Genomic DNA, 24793 nt, shown 5'->3' with positions numbered 1-24793 from the left:
TTGGCCCCACATGAATATTATAATCCGTAAACCGCTCAAGAAGTGGTATAAATAAAACTGTAAGGCTAAGGGGGATGGCCTGAGTCCAGGATAGAAACAGGGGCCAACGATTGGCCCCTTGGCCCGGACAGACAAGAATTTCAGCCAGTCGGATGAGGGGCCAATCGGAAGGCGTGAAGCACCTTCCAATTGGGCCCTCACCAGGACAGACCACAGTTCGCGCCTCCCAACCCACCCATCCAGCTCAGCCAGGGGCAATCTGGAGACATCACTGCCAGTCTGCTGTTGACCACCGCAGGGAGTGGAGGTCAGTAGGGCTGCCAAGGGGGATGAGAATGGAGGCTTGGACAGGCTGCGCCAGCCCTTTTCACCCCAAGGCTGTCCTAACTGTCCAGTCCAACTGTAACTTTGCCTCAGAACTCTGCCGGAGCTGGCAGGAGGCTAGTGAGTGCTCTCCCTCCCCCTCTCTTCAGGCCTGCTGCAAAGGAGCCTAAACAGCCCCTGACTGCAGGGAGGGAGACATTTTCCTTCAGAGAGCAACACAGGGGAGTCTGAGGGCATGGGGGTGGGCATTCCTTTTGAGGGGGGGAACTTTCCCCTCCAACCAAACAGTTGGCTGATAGGGAGGCCACAGAAAATCCCCTTCTCACTTAAAATACTGCTCTGGCTGGGGGCTAGACACAGCCAAGCCATGTGTATTTCTTATTTGCAACTCACTGCGAATCTCAGGCCTACTGCGCAGCATTATTCTGCAGATGAAACTGGATGCTGTTGCAGAGGTTCTTTTGTCTCCTATTTCATCTGCACAACAACCCTGTGCAGTAGGCCTCAAGTCATTCCATTCAACAACAACCTGTGTGGGAGGCCTTAAATGTTTCTTCTCTACCACAACCCTGTCCAAAGTAGCCTTTTCTGCCTGGGGAGCTGATCTTTATACTCTGCAGGTGAGCTGTAATTCCAGGAGCTCTCCAGGCCCCACCTGGAGGTTGGCTACCACTGGGTTGGAAATATTCCTCAAGTTTTGAAGGTGGGACTTCAAAATCGTACAGTGCCTCAGAGTCCAGCCTTCGAGGAGGCCACGGGTGCACTTCTGGGCCCGGGGTGGGGGGGAGGAAGCCTTCCGGCCCCAAAAGCACATCTAGCGCCCATTGTATTTACAAGTACAACGGGCTTGGTCCCTAGTAATACTATAAATAACAATTATAACATGGCATAACATAATTTAATGCTGGAAAATCATCTAATACGATCAGGCATAATGAGATCAATTTTTGAAATATCAAAGGACAGGAGGAATGATGATTGCTGGGATCAAAGCTTCAAAGTTCAAAGATTAAATATTCAAGCAAGTTAAGTTGGTATCAGTAAATACTAAACTTTGGGTGACATTTAATTTTCCGCACACACTCTCTGTTGAGCCCACACAAATAAATGTGATGAAGTCAGGGCTGTTTGTTTGATGCCAAACAGATGAGGAAATCTTTTTGCATATTGTTAAAAATGCAGAGACTTTGCAAAGATCTACTCAGCTGTTTTGGAATAAAGCACAAAATCAGTGAAATGGCATTTACTTATTCAGCCCAGATGTTCATTTCATGGATTACGTTTAAAAATCATGAATAAATATTCAGATTGGGCCCTGTAGTTGAAAGTAATATAATTGCATATTAGTTATATAAGAGATTCTGAATGTTCAGAAGATCTTATGGGGGTCTTTTGGCATCAAGGCACAGCTTGCTGTCGTGCCACGGAGACCTTATGGTTCATGCTGGCAGGGGCTCATGGTTATTGTAGTCCATAGATATCTGGAGAGCCATGGTTTGGCCACTCCTGTCATGGAGTTTTTAATGCAAGAGACGTTCAGAAGTGGTTTGCTATTGCATGCCCCCAGTCACAACCCGGGTATGCCTTGAAGGCAGCCCATCCAAATACTAGCTAGGGCCAGTCCTGCTTAGCTTCTGAGATCTGATGAGACCAGGCTGGACCAAGTTATGGTCTCCATCCACTCCCTTTTATACCTAATCATACCTTTGGAAGACCACGCTGATCCCAGCTATGACACTAAAAGCATGAAAATACTAAAGGACATGTTTCAGTTCCACTGTCGTGGTCTTCCCAGTCTCCAGATCTGCAAGGATGAGTCAAGGGTGCTTGAGAAGAGACCATAGTCTTATTGGTTTCAAAGCAACTCTTGGGAGCAGAAAGGGCTGCCAAGTTGCAGCAAACTTATGGTGGCCCCATAAACCCAAGTCTGTGGCTTCTTTTAAATGTACCAGGACCCCCCAGGGTGCCATGTGTCCCCCTTTGAGAATGGCTGCCCAAAGCTGCAGCTCTTGGGGATCCCCCACACACAAAATAAAACAGTGTGAGGGGTGAATCTGAGATCTGCAGTGGGAAGGAGAATCAGCAAAAACAATATACTATGGAATTGAGGCAGATCATGACTCCATGGTCAGAAGGGACTATGTTGGTGTTTGGCCCTTTCTTGCATGCCCAGGGAAAGGCCAATCACCACTTTGGGATTGGAGGTGAATTTCCTCCAGGCCAGACTGGTCAGATTTTGTTTTTTGTTTTTTTGTGTGTGGGGGGGGGTGTTATCAGCTGGGCATGGAACTGGGATCACTGTGGGTAGGCAGGTAGTTGTGAATGTGGACTAAATGGTTGGACTAGATGATGTTAGCGGTTCCTTCCAACACTTTGATTCTATTAAAATATTGTTTTAATTTTTAACAATCACATTGGACCCCAAAAGGGAATTTCTGCTAACAGAATGATATTTTGATTAAATATGCATCCCAAACAAAACTTTAGCTGAAGGCATGGGCACAGATTTCTTGTCTCCTTCACTCCCCAATACTCTCTTTGAGGCAGGTCAGTGCTGTGACCGATCCATAGATGAGGCAGTAAAGAAGTAAATTATCATCTAATAACTTCACAGGAGAGCTCCCTGCCCAGTGCGGAACCATGTAGCGTTAGCCGACACTTAAGCTGTCAGGTTGGTAGGAGCTGAGGGAAGGTTACCACTGGGTCATTCTGCCCTGCCATTTTACTCTTCCTGACAGCTCTCTGTGGAAGACAGCTCTTTTGAAACCTCAAGAAACTATAACATGAATCAAAATGTCCCCCAGAAGCACCAAACGATTGGTCAAGTTCTTCAGCACTTGGAAACAGTGCAAAATACAGCATAAAATATGTTACTGAGAGGAAGTTCTGCTTAAATAGGGGTAACTTAAAAATCCGGGAGAGATCTTGAAAGACATCTGCAAGAGCCAAACATCCTTCACAAGGAACGAATTAAAAGGTGGAACTTTTTTTGCCTTGACAGAGTATCCTTCTGTGTGAATGAGTCATTTTGAACCTGACATCTTCACTGTTTCAGACAGTCGTTTCCCAAAAACGACCTCACTAGCTGTGAAAATTAAGGTGAAATTTTCTTCCAACTTAGCAAGGAGAGGTCTTGTCTAATCAGTTTTGCCATTTCCACCCTATCTAAGGGAAGGATAAAGGGAAAAAATGGGCAGTAAATCAGTCACTGCCACCTTTTAGCTCTGGTTGAAGCCAAGATGACAAAATGGACATGGGTTTTAAGGGGAACTGGATTATGTTCAGTGTAAACTGTCCCATATCTTGAGAAATGGGTTGCCAACCTCCAGGAATTATGACAGATCTCCAGCCTATAGATGTGATTTCCCCCAGAGAAAATGGCTGCTCCTGTGGGGGGGACTGAGTGGCCCTGTACTCCACTGAGGCCCTTCCCCTGACCAAGCCCCACTTTCCCCACACACCACCCTCAAATCTCCAGACATTTCCTAACTCAGTACTAGGACCTCCACTTTAGAATCTGACTATCACCCCCCCCCAAAAAAAAACACACCAAAGGCAGATGTCTCTTCTAAGGTTCCAAGACTGTGTATTCAAGTGCACATGTGGGTGGGTGTGAAGTGCCATCAAGTAGCTTTAGGTGAGCCTATGAAATTAATGTCCTCCATTAGCAGCCTCATAAAGATTAGTTTCAGTAGATCAGTTCCTGTTGCCATTTTCTGATTTTTTTAAACTGTATATATTGTTATTAAAGTATCCACAAAACCACTCCTAAAATCACATTTTTCATAAATTATAATGAATCACCCTATTTATCAGTTCCAAGTAGGCTAATGAACCATCTCTAGGGCTGGTTTATCCACGGAGCACATGCTACAGACTCCATGCTTCCAGGGGCCCTGCACAGTGCTCCCCCCCCCCGATAAGGGCCTTAGCCTCTTGCAATGACCCCCGTCTCCACTGTGGGGGGTCCCTCCATCCCAGTCTGGCGGCTCACACCACAATTTTTCTCTGCTAGTGCCATGCAAATCTTTAAACTGGCTCTGTTGTTATGAGCCACTGCTGACCTTTCCTAAACAACATTAAAAAGAGACATCATGTAAATTTTAAAAACCAAGTTGTGCACAGCACAATGGTCTTGAAAAGCCAGTGTCCTTCTAAAGAGTTCCATATGGTAAAGGTAAAGGTATCCCCTGTGCAAGCACCGAGTCATGTCTGACCCTTGGGGTGACGCCCTCTAGCGTTTTCATGGCAGACTCAATACGGGGTGGTTTGCCAGTGCCTTCCCCAGTCATTACCGTTTACCCCCCAGCAAGCTGGGTACTCATTTTACCGACCTCGGAAGGATGGAAGGCTGAGTCAACCTTCAGCCGGCTGCTGGGATCGAAGCTTTCAGACGGCTGCCTTACCACTCTGCACCACAAGAGGCTCTAATATGGTAGTCCTTTGGAAATGACAGGAGATCCACATGAAAATTTCCTCGAGCCGGGTATTCCATGGCATCATCGGAGCAATCACTCGAAAAGCCCACAAGTAGAAAGCAGCAGAAAGTTATCATTGCAAAGGTCAGAAACACTAACAAGCATTGATTGCTAAGTCGAGTGACACTGCCACATGGGTTCATACCAGGAGAGGGCCTAAGTCATAAAGGTTAGTGACAACAAAAGACCAGCAGTGCCTTAAAGAGATTTTGGTGTCAATATGGGATTTTGAAAGCCACTAAGTAGGTAAAGGAAAGAAAATTGCCCTTACCTTGACCGGGGCTCAGAAATCAATAGGCAACCAATGCAAGGGTCACCTGCCTCTGATACTGGATGGGCTGCTGCATTTTACAATAACTGCACTTTCTCAATTGTCTGCCATAGCAGCCCCACGAAGAGCACCGTCAAGCCTTGAGGTCACCGTGGCCTGGATAAGCGTGGCAAGATCAGCAATCTCCTATCAGGGAAGAAACTTATTTGCTATGTTGGGCTCGATATGTGAAATTAGGAAGAGACACTAGATCAGAAAGGAGCAAGTGGCTTTCCGGAGTAGCACCTACTTCATGCCTATTTCTGCCTGCTTTTTAAACGGTACCATCTGATATAGAATTCCCTGATCTGTCCCCAGTGAAAAGCAGTGCTTATGTAATGTTGCATACTATGACTAGAATGTCTGAAAATTATGTTAGGATCATCTCAAAATACCATGACAGTATTATGACAAGGAAAACTTTCATTTTCCTCCTATTCCCTATAGAACTTTCATTTTGGCAGATGAAATTTTCTAAGTCTCCAAAAAGCAAGGGTATGCTTTAGAGGTGTGTGTACAGAGAATTGTTCAGATCCAGAAAGCATCTCATTCAAGGCAGAGACATTTTCAGTGCACAAAGGTTTGTACATATTTCAGTTTCTTCCCATTTCCCTCTTGATGACATCCCCATGGCTAGGGATGCCAAGTTCCAGATGGGACCTTGGGATCCCCTGGAATTACAGCTTATCTCCAGGCTTTATAGAATTCAAATCCCTGGGGAAAAATGAGTTTAGTTGCCTTCTTTTCTAGGGGAAGAAATTTTCAGCATTCTCACTCAATCCTAAGGTACCTGAGGGACCAGCTATGTCTCTCTCAGGGTCTTTCACTATGTGACGTTCTCCTGGCCTCAACCATCCGTGGTGGAATGAACTCCTGGAAGAGCTAAGGGTGCTGACAGAACGGTCTCAATTCCACAGGGCCTACAAGATAGAGCTCTTTCACCAGACGTTTGGTTGAGGCCAGGGCAAGGAAGATAAGGCCCCTCCCCCAAGCACCCACCCTAAAGCATTGGGCTGAAGGGGGTGCATCAAGCTTTTAGGGACTGGTGGGTCGAGGGGGCAGCTGGGGAGATTAGGTTTTCTGGTTTTATGATATTTATTTTATTGTTGTGAGGCTGGCCCAAGAGCAGTAGTGTAAGTTGAACAATTAAATAAATAATAACCCATTAAATAAATAATAACCCATAAGACCAAAAAAAAACAGAGGACTGAGTCATATTTAACTCTGTGCTGGATTATGGCCTCTGTGGTTAGAAGGGTACTTTCTTACTGGGTTGACACTTCCATTGATCGGTAGGCATGGGCAATTTGGTCCAGATAAACTGAAAAGTACCTGAATCAATGCTAATTTGGGTACTATTCAGACCTATCCAAGCCAAACTGCCCACCCTCTGCAATTAAACAGTCCACATCAGCGGTGGCTGAATCGTGCTAAGGTTAGGTAAGCATTTAAAATGAGAGTTGCATGCCGAACAATTGATAATCATAGAATCATAGAATCATAGAGTTGGAAGGGGCCATACAGGCCATCTAGTCCAACCCCCTGCTCAACGCAGGATCAGTCCTAAGCATCCTAAAGCATCCAAGAAAAGTGGCTGCCTAAGGAGGTGGTGAGCTCCCCCTCACTGTAAAAAATTTTCCTGCTATCTAGCCTATATTGTTGTACTTGTAGTTTAAACCCATTACTGCGTGTCCTTTCCTCCGCAGCCTATGGGAACAGCATCCTGCCCTTCTCCAAATGATAACCTCTCAAATACTTAAAGAGGGCTATCATGTCCCCTCTCAACCTCCTTTTCTCCAGGCTGAACATTCCCAAGTCCCTCAACCTGTCTTCATAGGGCTTGATCCCCAGATCATCTTCGTCGCTCTCCTCTGTACCCTTTCAATTTTATCTATGTCCTTCTTGAAGTGAGGCCTCCAGAACTGCACACAGTACTCCAGGTGTGGTCTGACCAGTGCCATATACAATGGGACTATGACATCTTGTGATTTTGATGTGATGCCCCTGTTGATACAGCCCAAAATGGCATTCGCCTTTTTTACCGCTGCATCAAACTGCCTGCTCATGTTTAGTATACAATCCACAAGTACCCCAAGGTCTCATTCACACACAGTGTTACCTAGAAGCGTATCCCCCCTCCAGTTGGCATGCTTTTCATTTTTCTGACCCAGATGCAGAACTTTACACTTATCTTTATTAAATTACATCTTGTTATCATTTGCCCCTTTTTCCATTGTATTCAGATCTCGTTGAACTCTGTCTCTATCTTCCGGAGTATATGCCAGTCCTCCCTATTTGGTGTCATCTGCAAACTTGATGAGTAGTCCCTCCACCCCCTCATCTAGATCATTAATAAATATGTTAAAAAGTACTGGGCCGAGCACCAACCCCTGAGGTACCCCGCTACTCACCTCCCTCCAGTCTGATTAAACTCCATTTACAACAACTCTTTGAGTGTGATTCTCTAACCAATTCCCTATCCACGTAACTATCTGAAAATCCAGATTGCAGTCCTTCAATTTATCCATCAAAACATCATGGGGAACCTTATCAAAAGCTTTACTAAAATCCAAGTAAACAACATCAACTGAATTTCCATGATCCAGCAAACCTGTTACTTGGTCAAAAAAGGAAACCAGGTTGGTCTGACAGGACCTGTTGGAGACAAATCCATGCTGACTTCCTTGGATCACCAAATTGTCCTCCAGATGTTTGCAGATCGCTCCCTTTAATATCTGCTCCCTTATCTTACCCACAACAGAGGTCAGACTCACTGGTCTGTAGTTTCCCAGGTCATCCTTCCTCCCTTTTTGGAAGATCAGAATAACATTTGCTCTCTTCCAGTCCTCTGGGACATCTCCAGTCCTTAAAGAGGTCCTGAAGATGATGGACAAGGGTTCTGCAAGTTCTCCGGAAAGTTCTTTGAACACTCTCGGGTGCATTTCATCTGGCCCAGGGGATTTGAACCAGTGCACTGCCCATTCCCTTTAAATCCCTCCCAAAGCTTGGAGCAGGGCACCTGTCATTATTAGCTGTTTGGCAGGTGCTCTCCCCCCCTCCTTCTCAGGCAGCAGCAGAGATGCTTGCTGCTCCCTGGGAAGGGAGGAAACACCTGCACAAAAATCCCCCAAAACTTTTCAGATTCAGCTAAATCAATTTGGTCGAATCTAAAAAGATGAAGGGGTATTCATGCAATTCAGTTTCAGCCTGAATCCAAAATGGTACGAGTTTTTATTTGTGCAAGATCTTTTCCCCTATCAGTCTCAGCAATCAGGGAACCCTCTACCACTGATCAACTCAGTTGCTTTCCCACAGTCATATGGCCTTCCTTCAGCACCAGCAACCCCATTCAAAGTGAATACAGCATAAACAGTGATAACATAACAGATAATCTAGTTTTGAGACTAAATATTCACTTATAGGCATTCTCCTTTCAACACAGAATGTATATCCATGAGGAGACTTTTGGTATAGTTCCATCAGCTGCCCATCTATCAGTTTCTTACTTTTCCTAACTGGTGATTTCATCAACTCTAAAAGCTGTTGCCAAATCTTATTGGTCTGATAGGCCTCAAATCTGCCTGCCATAAGAGCATATCGATTTGCGTAAATTCTCTGGCAACAGGTTTTTCTTATATGATCTGTCATGTTATACCTAGGTGTTCCACAACAAACACAAAGAAGTGGGTTTGCTTAGAATCTGAGGCACAGAAGCCTTTGCTAAATTAGAAGTGTCTGGAGAACATCTGAGATGCAACTTCACTTAAATTAACAAGTTCCCATGGGCACAGAATGCATTCCCGTCTTCTTTCTCGCTTTCTGAAAGTCATCCGAGCACATCAAACCATTAGACTTTAATGTGTCTTAGTCTGGTTCCTGTCAGAGCTAATTGATTTCTCTGAGGAGAAAATACAGTGCCTTCATATGGTAGGTTTTTTTTCCTCTCCCTTTGTTTTTTTATGTAGTATGGAAAGATTTTGGCACACAGAAAATGCTTAGCCTTGTTGTTTGGGGAGGAGGAAGGAGTACTGATTTAGAAAAAAAAATATTCAATGTCATCTCAGAGCATTGTGCTAATTGCCTATGTAAGGGCCTCAACCAAAGGAACAGCCCTGACTAAGTGAGCTGACTTCAGGGCCTTTTATGCATGTATGTTTTCAAAACAGTCAGTTTGCTAACACTTTTAAATCATCCTTTAAAGAAACGCTTTTAAAACAATTCCATTTATGCACAAGCTGTGATACTGCGTTGTTTTTTCCAGTGATTATGCACCTCAAAATGTTCCTATGGTCTTCCTGTTGAAGTGTTGATTGATTGAGGCTTATGATCTCACTTCTTTTCCCAGTGTTGATTGGACAAGACTTGTGGCCTCACTTCCTGTCTCTGTGTTGATTGGCTGAGCCTTGTGATCTCACTTCCTGTCTCAGTGTTGATTGGCTGATGCTTGTTGTCTCACAGGAAGAAAAAAATCTCTTCTTTTTTTTTCCTGCCACTACTTTATTGTATACCAAGCAGCATTATACCCAAGTCACACACAAATATAGTGGATTCTTTTCTGGCTTAACTAGCTCCCTAAAGTGACATTTGTAATACCTGTTTGTAAACACACTCTTGCATAATAAGTTCCCATGAGTCTATAAATCTTTCCATCTGCCTACTGCCACCTCCTCCTTCCATTCCAGGCAACTGTATATCTGTAAGTGGCAAAATATTATTCATAAGCTGAGAAGGAAGGGGGAAGGGGGGACAGACTGAGTTTACGGAATTTGCAAACTGGAGGAATTCTTAAGAATGTGTTTCCCCTGTTGGAACTTTCCCTCCAGACAACTGATGCTTTCATGCACTGGCTTCATTTCTTAATTGCTCTCCAGTTGTGAATGCAGGGAGCTTTGCAGCACTCATGTTTGGCATACTGTTTTCAATAGCCACAACCCTGTGGGAGCCAAGCTTCAGATCTCCTGGCCTCACCCCCAACTCAAATAGCTGCTGAAGAGTAACCTAGCCTGGCAAACAAACAAGCAAAAGCAACAAAGTCCAGGAATTTGTCTACACCAAATGTGCACTTCTCATTATCATCCATGCGTCTTATAGGAAAAAGGGACCTAAATCCGATATTAAATACCAGAAGCCTCAAAAAACTGTGGGAGAACATTTTAATTTTCCAATTCCATTGCTGACCTCAAACCGAGAAGCTTCAAGGGAAGATTACAATGTGTCTCTGCTGAACTTGAATTCATCCACAAGTTCAAAACAGGGCTGAATAGGAGTGCAGGATACTTATCTCACTACAAATGCTAATTTTCTGGCCCCAAGCATTTCCCCTCTTCTCCAGTCAAGCGGGATATAATGTGCATTGAATCTCTGAGTCCTTTCTTGGGTTCATTTTTTGCACCATCCCTCCTACCTCCTGACAGTCGGGGGTCATCATTTCTCCTTGTATCTGATGAAGGGAGCTTTGGCTGTCAGATTTTATACCCTCAAAATCTTGCTGATTGTAACTGGACTCAAATCTGGCTGTTCTACTGCAGATCAACATGGCTACCGTCTGAAATTATGTGTTCTGCGGGAACAGATTTGCAGTCTAAGCCTTTGTCAACAGTAGATTTGAATGAAAGGCTACCATGTCAAATACCATGTCAAACTACCATGTCAAATATCTGATGTGAGCAGTCAAGTAGCAGCTGACACCTCCCCATGCCTCCCCGTTTGCCAGGAGATACCCAGTGACACTAGATCTCCCTTGGCCTACAACAAAATTAGATAAGGAAGTATCATTATTTAATGGAAAGATGGGTCAAGTGACTCCATTTATTCTCATTTGAATCCTATGGGGGTACATGTTTGGACCTCCAATGAGAAACAGCATTCTTCTCCAACACAGTGCAGTGGACTAGAAAATACCCTGCAGTAGCTAAAGATGAAAGACTGGTCGCAAACTTGCCCATCTTTTATTGGTTTGGGGAGGGAAAACCTTTGGTGCTGAGCAGTATCTTACAAACCCTTATTTGCTAGAATGGCATTTTGAGTAGATGGTAGCTGTGCAGGCCAGGTTGTATTTGCCCCGTGTTTTGGTGGGCCAAATTGTGGGCAAAAGCTCATACCAAGTTAAGGTGGATTATCTGTTCCCTCTTAATAAAACAGTAAGGGGTGTTGGGGTGGGCTCAGTCCAGGATGGGGGGGGCAACAATTGGCCCCTTGGCCGTGGACTGACAAGCGGAGGGGCCAATCGGAAGGCGCAAAGCACCTTCCAATTGGCCCCTCACCAGGACACACCAAAATTCCATCCAAAATTCCATCCAGTCAGCCCATCCAGGGGCAATCAAGAGACATCATTGCCAGTCTGCTCCTGACCACCACAGGGAGAGGAGGTCAGTAGGGCTGCCAAGGGCGATGAGAACAGAGGCTTGGACAGGCTGCACCAGCCCTTTTCACCCCAAGGCTGTCCTAACTGTTATGTCAAACTGCAAATTCCCTCAGAACCCTGACAGAGCTGGCAGGAGGCTGCTGAGTGCGCTCTCCCCCCCCCCCCACTCCCTCCCTTCAGGCCTGCTGCAAAGGAGCCTCTGCCAGCCCCTGACTGAGGGGAGGGAGGCATTTCCAAGAGCAATGCAGGGGAGCCTGAGGGCCTTCCTTTTGAAGGTGGGGAACTTTCCACTTCTGCCAAACAGTTGGCTGACAGTGAGGCTACAGAAAAGCTACAGAAAAGTCCTTTCTCACTTAAAATACTGCTCTTGCCAGCGATTAGACACAGCCAAGCCATGTGTCTTTCTTCTTTGCAATTCTCTGCAGATTTGAGGCCACTGCGCAGCGTATTCTGCAGTAAAAACTGTTTTTTGTCTCCTGTTTCATCTGCACAACAACCCTGTGCAGTAGGCCTCAAGTCTTTCAATTCAACAACAACCTGTGTGCAAGGCCTTAAATGTTTCTTCTCTACCACAACCCTGTCCAAAGTAGCCCTTTCTGCCTGGGGAGCTGATCTTTATACTCTGCAGGTGAGCTGTAATTCCAGGAGCTCTCCAGGCCCCACCTGGAGGTTGGCTACCCCTGGGTTGGAAATATTCCTGGAGGTTTGGAGGCAGGACTTCAAACTCGTACAATGCCTCAGAGTCCAGCCTTCAAAGGAGCCATTTTTGCCTGCAGTTGGGAGGGAGTGGTGCAGACGTGTCCCTCCTGGGCTATGGCCAGCCCTTACCAGCAACTGTTTGTATTCTGGGGCACAGACAGGCAGACCAGCATCAGCCATGTGAGTCTGGAAAGTGCAGGAAGATCTAAATAAATATCTACAGCCTGAAACTGTAAATAGTGAACAAGTAAATGGCTGGAGACATGGGAACTGAATTGATTTGGCCTGGCAAATAAAAAAAAACAGTATAAAAAACCTTACTAAGGTCAAGACCGAAAAAGGTGTTTGTAAACCGCTTTGAGACTCCTTTGGGTAGTAAAGAACAGGATACAAAAATCCGTTCTTCTTCTAAGGAGCAACCATGAAAGAAGCATGTGGGCACATAACATTTTATCAACAGTGAAGAAATGGAAAAGAAGGAACAGGGTGAACACCTGTGTACTGTGACTACCCCATGTGTATTAGGGCAGAGGGGCATTTAGGTATCTGTGGCCTAATTTACACAAAAAGGGAAATGACATAGAACTGGGGAGGAATTGGTTGCCATGTAATCTTCCCCTAAGAAGATTTTCCTTTCACATATCTGAAGACATCTGTAACCACTATGCCACAATTCCCAAAGGTCAATCCTCTCCCACACTCAACAAAGATTCCAAACCACAGGTTCTTGACACCCATATCTCCATACCCATGGCCTCATTTGCCACCACGCCACCCCAACCTCCCACACAACACACACCTTCAACCTCATGCCCTTACAGACTGGACAACTCCTCCCCTTCCTCTTCCCACTGCCAAGCTCTAGTGCCCGTTGTATTCCTGGATTCTTGTATTCTTGGAGACAACGGGCTTTGCCCCTAGTCGGAACATAAATCAACAAATCAACAAATCAAGCACAGAGAGGAATGTTCTAAGACACTTTGATTTGCATAGGCCATGCATATGCAGCAGGGGGTTTCCAAACCTTTTGAGCCACGAGACACTTTGGAATGAGCATGAAAGGCAGTGCCAAAAAAATGGCACCTACAGGACGCGGAGCCAGCCGCAAAATTGCTCCTGCAGCTTACCGTCAGCCACGCAGTGAAGATCTTTGTGCTTCATGGCAGCAGCTGCCAATCAAAATCTCCAATGGCCAATCAAAAGCCTTGCTGGTCAAAAGTTCCACTGGCCCCACCCACTTTCTAAAGTCACTTGGAGGGTGCTGGGAAAGGTTCTATGGGCACTATAGCACTCACTGGGACCACACTGGAGATCCCTGGCAGTTAGAATTGCATCTTTCATGTTCAGACCAGAAGCCCTAAAATGAACACTGGTTCAGGACATATTTATTTAACTATACTACAGAAGGCCGGTGGCTATTTACTTGTTTGATCTAAAACTTCCAGTTGAAATAAATGGAAGTAATCATTTGTTTTTAAAAGCACTTTCCAAAGAATAGGGGAGGGAGGGGGTCTGAAGATAATTTATTAAACAATGCATGCTTTCCCTCCTTTTGATCACTTAATTTTCAGATAAGAGCAGTATGGCTATGTGGCTGCCTGAATAAACAAGATTAAAGGCTATGTTCCCCAATCCATTGATGTCACAGCCTTTGAAAATGAGACCAGTGCATATTGCTCTGTGCCTAGCTTTGTGATAGCCTATTATATTAGCTGCAATACAATTAAACTTAGATATAGATCTAAATTAGAGCTATACAATGGGATCTAGTCAGCTTTTTTACTTGGTCTCACCCATTTCCTTTCCACACTATACATTTGTGCCTCATGTTTCACATGGCTTCATACAGATGAAGGTCCCACAATCCCCAACACAGTCTTTTTTTGGTGCCCCATCTAGTCTTCCTTTTTTGGGGCACGGAAAAGCTGATTGGATCCGGCATATTATATGAAGTATTACCTCTAATCATGTGCTCTAAATGGAGGTTGCAGTGGTTCAGCCTCAGAACTCTCTCCTAATTAGCCCTTTGGTCATTTACCAAGGACATGTTTCAGACCCTGGATCATCAGTAGGGTGTGAGTAGAAAGGAGGGGCTGCTGAGAAGACTGGAGATGACTCCTCTGAACTCCTCAATCTCCGAGAGGAGCCAGGAGGATGGATCACTCACCAAACCATTTTGCCTTAAGTTTCTCAGGAGACTATAGGATCCCCCCTTTGGTTTCACCATGTTGGAAAGTAGCCAAGGCAGCATGCATAATTCCAACAACAGTGCAGTCCAAGACTTGCATGCTCTGGCTGTTGTGGGTGTTCCAGGCTGTGTGGCCATGGTCTGGTTGATTTAGTCCCTGACAGTTCACCAGTAACTGGCTGGCATCTTCAATGGTAGGAAATGGCAAGATGGAAATCTCTTTGTGACAAAGAGTAGAATGTGTGAACAATTGCTGGGCATTTTATTTACTTCTGGGGGGCGGGGAATGTATCACATTCTTGTCTTATCTAGGAGTCTCCCAGGAGATGGTCTGGAACTAGGAAGCATTTTTCCTGTGTCTGAATAGAGTTCATTAGAAAGTCCATTTGTCAAGGCCTTGTCTGTCTTATGAACTATTGTGAGTTGTTTTTAGAGTCCCACGTTCCCTTGGAGGCAGAACTTTGGCAGTCATCAAGTCCTCCCCTGCTCTCTCCAGAGTTTTCTGCTGTAAATGAAGCGTTTTTAAATTCAAAGGCAAGCAAAACAATAGAGACTTTCAACATGAGCAACAGGGTTTCTCAGGGGTTCTCCTGCTTATTTCTATGTTAATGTCTATTCCAGGGGTAGTCAAACTGCGGCCCACCAGATGTCCATGGACTACAATTCCCATGAGCCCCTGCCAGCATTCGCTGGCAGGGGCTCATGGGAGTTGTAGTCCATGGACATCTGGAGGGCCGCAGTTTGACTACCCCTGGTCTATTCGCTTTTACTCAGCCTCCTAGATTATTTCTATTGACTAATATGAGCTGCGGGGGGACACCAATTTCATTCTGCATGCACGGCTGGAGTCTGACCTCTCTGATTCCTGTTAAAAGAACCACCTGCTCAACACGAATGATTTCGCTTCAATAAGCCAAGTCATCTGAGCGAGTTGGTAGGGTCACAACTACTACAAGGGCTCCCATTTTATGGCTTTTGTCCTGTGGGTTTTCCTTTAGATCACATTCTAAAACAGGACTAGGGGACAAGATGTCTTAGGTATCCCTCCTATTAGAAGTGTCTTGTCAATCTTCACTCTGGTAGCCTTGATCCATGGAGTCTCAAATCTTCTGACTCATGAATAGAGATGTACAAATGTCCTTTTGTTATGATTTTTATCACAACAATAACTTTCAGGACCGCTCCCTTGAATATAAAAAAAGACATTAGGGAGAAGTTCACATAAGAAGTATAGGTCAGTATGCCAAAGGCTGAAATGGGAGCTGCTAGAGACAAAAGCCTGGAGAAAAAGGAGGTTGAGAGGGGACATGATAGCCCTCTTTAAGTATTTGAAAGGTTGTCACTTGAAGGAGGGCAGGAAGCTGCTTCCGTTGGCTGCAGAGGAAAGGACGTGCAGTAATGGGTTTAAACTACAAGTACAATGATATAGGCTAGATCTCAGGAAAAACAATTTCACAGTCAGAGTAGTTCAGCAGTGGAATAGGCTGCCTAAGGAGGTGGTGAGCTCCCCCTCACTGGCAGTCTTCAAGCAAAGGTTGGATACACACTTTTCTTGGATGCTTTAGGATGCTTAGGGCTGATCCTGCGTTGAGCAGGGGGTTGGACTAGATGGCCTGTATGGCCCCTTCCAACTCTATGATTCTATGATTCTATGAAAAGTGGGAGAAATGCCAAATCTGTTGAAGTCAACAAGAGACAGAATAAAATTTTTGTCAAAGTAACCAACAGCAACTTACAAATTTGAAATGTACACTTCAGATATCAATCTATAAAGATCTGCTTGAAGTACATATCATTGAGCTGGAGAAGATGTCAATTAAGGTCATGTATTCAAACTTCCCAAATCTCTCATACTTAGCGTTTCAATAGTACTTCGAACTATGCCAATGTGTCATGTATTATGCCAGCAATCCTGTAAGGTCTAATTTAAAAAGAAAATCCCTGCCACAGTCAACAGGAGTTGCTTTCTGCCACAGTCAACAGGAGTTGCTTTCTAAGAGGATATGCATTGTCATGTTTCCAAAATATATTTATATACTCCAGTTTTCTTCCCTGTCAGAAACCAAAGTGCCATACAATATTGTTCTCACCACCTCCATTTTAACCTTATCTAAGAGCCTCTTGTGGCGCAGAATGGTAAAGCAGCAGTCTGAAAGCTTTGCCCATGAGGCTGGGAATTCGATCCCAGCAGCCAGCTCAAGGTTGACTCAGCCTTCCATCCTTCCGAGGTCAGTAAGATGAGTACCCAACTTGCTGGGGTTAAACGGTCATGACTGGGGAAGGCACTGACAAACCACCCCGTATTGAGTCTGCCATGAAAACACTGGAAGGCATCACCCCAAGGGTCAGACATGACCCAGTGCTTGCACAGGGAATACCTTTACCTTTACCGCATAGAGGCAGAGGAACTGGTCCAAGATCACCCATTGGGGATTCAAACATGGGTCTCCCAGGTTAGCTTTTTAAAATGTTGTCTTAGAAAATGACACTGAACTAAGGCATCCAGTTTTTTTTTTAACTGACTTCCCTCTTTCTTGAAAACAAATCTGGGAGAAAAAACCAAACCCAACCTAGATGCTATATGGTAGAAGAAGGGGTGGAGGAGGCCATATTTCCCTGTCCCTCTCCTAATCTGCCTACAATTTGTAGCTTTAGATTTGATTAGGCATCTGCATCACTCAAATAAAATTTTCTCCATAAAATGGCTGCAAGATGTCAAGATTCTATAGTGCAGGGGTAGTCAACCTGTAGTCCTCCAGATGTTCATGGACTACAATTCCCACGAGCCCCTGCCAGCAGATGCTGGCAGGGGCTCATGGGAATTGTAGTCCATGACCATCTGGAGGACCACAAGTTAACTACCCCTGCTATAGTGGACATAAAGACAATACCTAATTTCCTCCTGAACTTCCTTTTCCCTCATAAAAATATGATAAATAAAAGCCTTTCTCTTTTTCTCTGAAGAAAACAGCTCAGGTTCTGCAGCATTCGGGAACAGACATGGTAAAGGATGTCTCGACCATTTCCCACACATTTTGTTTATAGGGAAATAAACAGCCTGCTCTGCCTCAAACCCTTCTGCAAAAATACCCAAACTGGTGACTCAATGATCATTAGGCAAAGCATGCAACACCAAGGGGTCATGAGCCATGTTGAGAAGAAACATATTTCAGTGGCCAAAAATCAAATAGATGCCTAGGTGCTTATTACAACAGTAATAAGTATTTATATTACCTTTTTTATTTAAAACCTTATGACCAGAAATATAAAAACCTATACCACCTTTTCAGATGCTTGCCAGGTACTTTATAAGACACTAGGGGCAAAGCCCGTTGTATCCAAGGATACAACAGGTGCTAGAGTTTGGCAGTGGGAAGAGGAAGGGGAGTGTCCAGTCTGTAAGGGCAAGGGGTTGAATGTATGTGTTGTGTGGGAGGTTGTGGTGGTGTGGTGGCAAATGAGGGCATGGGTGTGGAGATATGGGTGTCAAGAACCTGTGGTATGGAATGTTCATTGAGTAGGGAGAGGACTGACCTTTGAGAATTGTGCCATAGTGGTTACAGATGAGCTTTCCAGAGCCATGTCCTCAGATATGTGAAGGGAAAATCAGACTGGAGATTCTTCTTAGGGGAAGATTACATGGCAACCAATTCCCCCCAATTCTGCGTCATTTCTCTTCTTGTGTGAATTAGGCCACAGTATACATGTGTCCACCCTGTTCCTTGGACAGGTGACCAAGTCTCTGTTCTCATTCCCCTTGGCAGCCCTGCTGACCTCCTCTCCCTTCAGTGGTCAGGAGCAGACTGGCAGCCATGTCTCCATATTGCCCTGGAACTCTGGTCTGTCTGCTTGTCAGTCCGGGGCCAAGGAGTTTTGATCACTGACATAGCCCATCCCAACACCTCTTAGTGTTTTATTAAGAGGGAACAGATGGGTGGAAGCAGGTAGGCTTTGGCTTCTGATTGGCTGTGCAGATTTTTAAAAATATTTTGTTTGGTGGTCGCTACTGCCACAGCACAAGGCTCTTCACTGTGTGACCAAAGTTACAGTCATTTTGTGGCTGACTGCAGAGGCAGCCATTTTGTTGCTGTGTCCACCATGTCGTGTCAGAATTCCAAATGGGCCCCCAGACCATGCTAAAGATCCAAAGAATGAAACCAGACCCATTCAGAACATTAGCAGGTAAAGGCAATTCATTCATTTAGACACTTATACTCCACTTTTCTTCCCAGAAAGAACCCCAAAGCAGCTTGAAACATTATTCTCCTTTCTTCCATTTTTATACTTATTATCATTCCCAGGTCTAACAAAGCTCTCAGCCCCACTTCTCTGACAGGGTGACTGTTATGGCGAGAGGAAGGGAAGGAGATTTTATACTGCTTTGAGACACCTGAGGCCTGCTGGGTGACTGTGAGCCATTCCCAGTTCTCTCAGACCTCTCACAGCCCCACACCCCTCACAGGTTGTCTATTGTGGGGAGATGAAGGGAAAAGGTGTTTTTTTCCCTTTGTGACTCCTTTTGACTATTATGGGGAGAGAACGGGAAGGCGATTTTAAAGTGCTTGTGACTCCTTTTGGTAGTAAACAGCAGGGTTCAAAATCCAGCTCTTCTTCTTCTAAGGGGCAACCATGGAAGAAGCATGTGGGCACATAACATTATATCAACTATCAAAAAATGGGAGACAGAAGGAGCAGGGCCACAGAACTGAGAGGAATTGGTTTCCATGTAATTTCCCCCTAAGAAGAGTCTCCATTCTGATTTTCCCTTCACATATCTGAAGGCATGGCTCTGGAAAGCTCATCTGTAACCACTATGCCACAATTCCCGAAGGTCAGTCCTCTCCCACACTCAATGAACATTCCAAACCACAGGTTCTTGACACCCATCTCTCCACACCTATGCCCTCATTTGCCACTACACCACCACAACCCACCCCCCAACACACATATTCAACCCCTCCCCTTACTCCTCCCAATGCCAAGCTCGCTCTATCTTAATTACTCTCTTCCTTTTTACTTTCCTCTCTCTTTGCTACTTCCCCCCCTCCCCCTGCTAGCGCCCATTGTATCTGCTACAACGGGCTTTAATTCTAGTGAGCCAATAAAAGGAGTTAGTAGATAATCTACAAAGCCAGAAGCAAAGTTGCCTTGTCCCTAAAGGGAGGAAATTGTCTCATAAAACCTCACAAACAGTATTATTTTTGTGCCACAGCACAAGCATTTATAATGGGAGGATGCCAAACACATTCACGTGCCATTCCTGGGAGACTCTAAAACTATATTCTGCAGCTAAAACCTTCGGTGACTGAAGGCCCATTCACTTCTGCTGGTATAGGCACAAATCTCTATACATATTTGGACACAGGAGACCCTCGCTCTACCTGGCTTATAAAAGCTGCCAGAGGAGAACTGGCACACCTCTGGCCACCAGCAGGCATATCTGGGTAGGGGTGCCTGATCCAGGTTGGGAAACTCCTGGATATTTAGGGATGGAGGACAGGGACCTCAGTGGGGTACAATGCCATAGAATCCACCCTCAAAGGCATCCATTTTCTCCCAGGGAGCCGATCTCTGAAGTTTGGAAATGTGGTGTAATTGCAGCACTACAAGTGGGGAAGGGGAAGGGGTAAATGTGTAAGTTATGCTGCCCATGCTCAATGGGACAACAATTAGATTGGTACTGGGGGAGGCACTATCCTTGAGTCCTACTGTGCTGGAGAACCTCAGGCCAGTCTCCATAATTCCATTCTTGGGCAAGGTGCTAGAGCAGATGGTTGCTTCACAGTTCCAAGAGTTGTTTGAAGAGACTGATTTTTCAACCATGCTTCAAGCTGGGTTTTGGAACAGAGACAGCCAATCAAGCACTAGACAGGGGGAAAGAGACCCTGCTCATCCTCCTAGATCTCCCAGTGGCCTTTCAGCACTATTGACCATAGTATTCTACTGAGCCACCCCTCAGCACTGGGACTAAGGAGCACTGTGTTAAGGTGGATTGAGTCCTACCTGGGGAGTTGGTCTCAAAAGGTAGTATCGGGCATTCCTGCTCTGCCTCATTGCTGTTGGATTCTCCATTCTGCCGGATTCAGCCTTATCCACCATGCTATTTAGGATGTTTATGAAGCCATCAGAGGAGGCCATCAGGAAGTATGGTCTGCAGTCTCTCCAACATGTGGATGACACCCAGCTCAACTTTTCCTTTCCACCTAATTCCAGGGGTATTGATGATGTTCTGAACAATGCTTTGAGACAATAAAAGGCTGGATAAGGCTGAATCCTGACAAGATAGAAGTAGCCTTGATCTTGACATGTTAAGATCCCAGACATCTCTCTCCAAAACTGCAACTATAGCCAGATTTGAAAATAACTTCCCATTCTAAGTTCTTCTGTCCGTGTTTCTGGGTATAACTATTTTCATTGTAAATGATATTTTGGTGAACTTGTCAGAGTGAAACATGTGAAATCATTAGTACAGAAGACAAATAAAGAGAAAAGGTTACGGGTTGGAGGGGGGAGGAGAAAACCAAGAAGTCTGAACAGAAACAGATATGAGAAACAACTTATCTAGGAAGTCCCTCTTTTTAAGAAGTCCCTCTTCTTAAAATAAAACTCTAACCCCATTTAATGGAATTTGCCATTTAAAGAAGCTTTCCTTAGCAAACAGTGACAGTTGGCTGACCTTAGAGGAAAAGCTGAGAAATGTGGCCCACTGACCTTGAAGGAAAAGCGGAGAAAGATGACCCAGCTCGTGAAGTTTCTTGCACAAATTTTCCATTTGTTTGCATGAGCTGCCAACTAGAAGTTTCAAACTGTAAGGGGATAATTCATCCCAAACTACAAAACTACCAAACAGTAAAGATGATGCAATAAAAATCATCCACTGTGGCTGTGAAACAAAGACACTGTGATGTTTGCTAGCCACACAGCAATGTTTATTGATAGTTCATATATTACAAAATATTTGTCCATAATTAATAAAACATAGATTGTGGATTACCACCACTGCATCTGCAAGAGCCAGGAGACTTTGAGGATAGTATGTAGGCAGGTGGAGTTTGGGTGCAATGATACTTCTAGATGATACTCTGGGAATTTCCCCTAATCTCTGTTGTAAAGACCATAGAGCTATGGGGAAATTCCTAGAACATCACTATGGAGGCCATTTTCTAACCCTCCCCCCCCCCCCCGCCTGCCCCGTCCTCATTTTCTTGAAAGAAGGGGATTAGGGCCAAAGGCAGGCAAATGACAAGGCTAATTGTGGATATGTTTTCTCATGAGAAATGACATTCAATGGAACAACAGTAAACTAGAATAGGCTCCCTTAGGCATGAATAGTTCCTGAATAGGGTTGCCAGTTCTGAGTGGGGAAATACCAGGAGACTTTGGGGGTGGAACCAGGAGTGGGTGAGATTTGGGGTGGGAAGGGACCTCAGTGGAGTATAATGCTATGGATCCCACCCTCCAAAACTGCCATTTTCTCCCAGGGGACTGATCTCTGTCCCCTGGAGATGAGCTATAATTCCAGGGCATTCCCAGGTCCTGCCTGTGGACTGTCATCCCTATTCTTGAAGGCTCTCTCTACATTTTTCAAAGGGTTTTCTTTTATTTCATACATGAATGATGACTTAGAGAAGGTATCTGGACCAGCTCACACTCAAAGGTCATACCACTTGTTTGCTTGACATTTGGGGATGTTCATTTTATTTTCACAGGTAGTGAAGCTGAGAGGAGGAGACTTGCCGAAACTTCATGAATGAGCATCGATCGTCCTGTCAATGGATATCTTTTGCTAATACAGCCTTAATGTTGTTTTTTAGGACAACAGGTTTTGTGAACAGAATCCTTTCAACAGTTTGCATTTAGCTTCCTGTATTACCATAGTTTTTAAAAATAATCCCCACAAGCAAAGTTGGAGGCAAAGTAAAAAGAAGAACTAAGGTATGCCCCATGGAGGACTCTTGTCTTCTCGTGCCCTAAAACAATACAGCAAAATCCTTACCAGCTGTACGTTACAAATAATTTTGTAAAATTGTCTGCACATGGCCAACAAGGTCAATTTTATGGTTGGAAGCATTCATGTAAGGGGGGAAAAAACCCAAACCCACAAATCTACTACATATGTAAGGCCAATAATATACTCAGAAATGCTGGCAGTATTGATACAAATTCATAAACCAAAAGCCCTCAGTTCATATTCAACAGACAAATTCAATCCACAGTGATTAAAGTGACAGGCACAAAAATAATCCAAAAAGGTTTTTCTTTTGGGCGCAGTGTCTAAAAGCATGGCACCATGCCTGGCTTACAATACATAGCTTCACTGGCTTTTACAAATTTGCAGATGTTGGATATTAGACTTGCAAATGCTTGACAAGCATTCTTAGACTTCCAAATATTCAAAGGACATGACAGGAATTCCGGATATTTCCCGTTTCACTGATGCCTCTTCATATGTCCAAGACATTGCCCAGTCCAAAAAATCATATTAAAATCATAAGAACAAAGCACCAATAAATCTATCCTTCATGTAAAGGTGAGAAATCTCCCAGAATTCCAATTGATCACTTGACTACAGATATCAGTTCCCTTGTACAAAACAGCCACTTTGGAGTGAGGACTCTACAGCTTTATGCCCAACTGGAGGGCCGCAGTTTGACTACCCCTGCTTTAAACATTTCCTCTGGAAAAGGGGAAGAAGGAGAAGAAAAGCTAGTTTTATACCCCGATTTTATTTGTTTGTTTGTTTGTTTGTTTAGATTTTTATACCGCCTTTCCCTACGGCTCTGGGCGGTTTATGGAAAACATTTCAGAACACTCCATGGAACAGTATTTTCACTGTTTGAAGGAGTCCCAAAGTGGCTTAGAAACACACTTCCCTCCCTCTCCCCACAACAGGCACCCTGTGAGGTAGGTGACGCTGAGGTATTTGTTGTTGTTGTTGTTAGCTTTATTTCCTGCAGTTCCCAAGCTAGCAGGCTCACAGTGGATTACAAGATAAAATCCTCACATAAAAATCATAAAACCCATTAATCCCAACCCAACCCCCTCCCCCAAACCAGTGAATAACTGCACTCGTAACCCATGCTACACATCCAACTCGACAGACCTCCTACTGTGCCTCGGGGGGTTGGGGGGCAGATTTGAAGTCCCAGCCACTGTGAGGAGGGGCCCTTGATCTTACTTGTCCCAGCCTCAACCAAATGTCTGGTGGAAGAGCTCTATCTTACAGGCCCTGCAGAACTGTGAAAGCTCTGCCAGAGCCCTCAGCTCTTCCAGGAGCTCATTCCACCAGTAGGGGCCAGGACCAAAAAGGCCCTGACCCTGGTTGAGGCCGGGTACCACCAACAGATGAATGCCTGCTGAACGAAGAGCATCAGGGGCATAGGAAGACAGGCAGTCCCTCAAATATGGCAGGATTCCATAAATATCTATACCACTTCATACTAGGACTGCCAACTCTGTGTTGAGACATAGATTTGTGAGTGGAACTTTGAGAGCTTGGGATCCATGGAGGGGAAGGACCTCGGCAGGTTCAAAATGGAGTAGACTTTTTGCTAAATATGGCCAATTTTCATATGACAATTTGGGGACCTTACACCTAAGGATGAATTGTTGACTTGCAGGCTGGCAATATGGCTCAGGAATGATGCAGAACAGTGGCTGGCTTGCAAAACAGGTCACACCTTTATTAGGTCTTACCACAGGGAATGTTGGACAGACAAGGAGGTGAGAGCCTGCCATCTTTGTGGTCATCTGACCATTGATACCCTTCACCCAATGGCTTCCTGGCTTTTTCTCTGCACATGCTTCCTGCAGCACCAGTATCTAGCGATTGGGCTTACTCCCCAGGGGGAGTATCACCCAAGGCGCCGCTGAAGGCGTGAACCTTCATAAGCCCACCTCAGGCCATCCAGCCCCAGCGAGCCACCTAGACTTCCCCAGCCGGTGTGGGCTTGACTTGCAGTTTTGCCACCTCAATGGAGGCCCCTATACCGTGGAGTCAGGATCCCTTGACCTGACTCCTCCTGCTGCTCAGGTCTCCCTCTGCCAGCTGTGACAAACAAGAACAAAACATCAGACTTTAACAATCCTTATGAACCAAAGTCTAACCATAGGGTTGGTGAGCGGGATTAGCCTAGGTCATCTGCAGAGCCAAAAGGGCAGGCCGCCAAGCACAAGGCTCCTAAATTGCCCCGCGCTGACAGCCCCGCCCAATGCACACTGCCATGTCCTCCTCCCCCCACCAGCCACTGCTTCAACAATGGCTCGGGTAAGTCCTGGCTGCATTTTATCTCCTCCCCCCCCCCCATGCTGTTACTCTCTTTGATGTATTGGCAGTGTGCTGCTGATTGTATTTTACTGTGTTCAAGGGGTTACAGCAATATTTTCCGCTCACTTGAAAGCAGAAACATTAAGAAGCGCTGGATTTATGC

Source organism: Paroedura picta, chromosome 11 (genome assembly GCF_049243985.1).
Source record: "Paroedura picta isolate Pp20150507F chromosome 11, Ppicta_v3.0, whole genome shotgun sequence".
NCBI classification, from domain to species: Eukaryota; Metazoa; Chordata; class Lepidosauria; order Squamata; family Gekkonidae; genus Paroedura; species Paroedura picta.
This window is presented reverse-complemented; position numbering follows the sequence as displayed.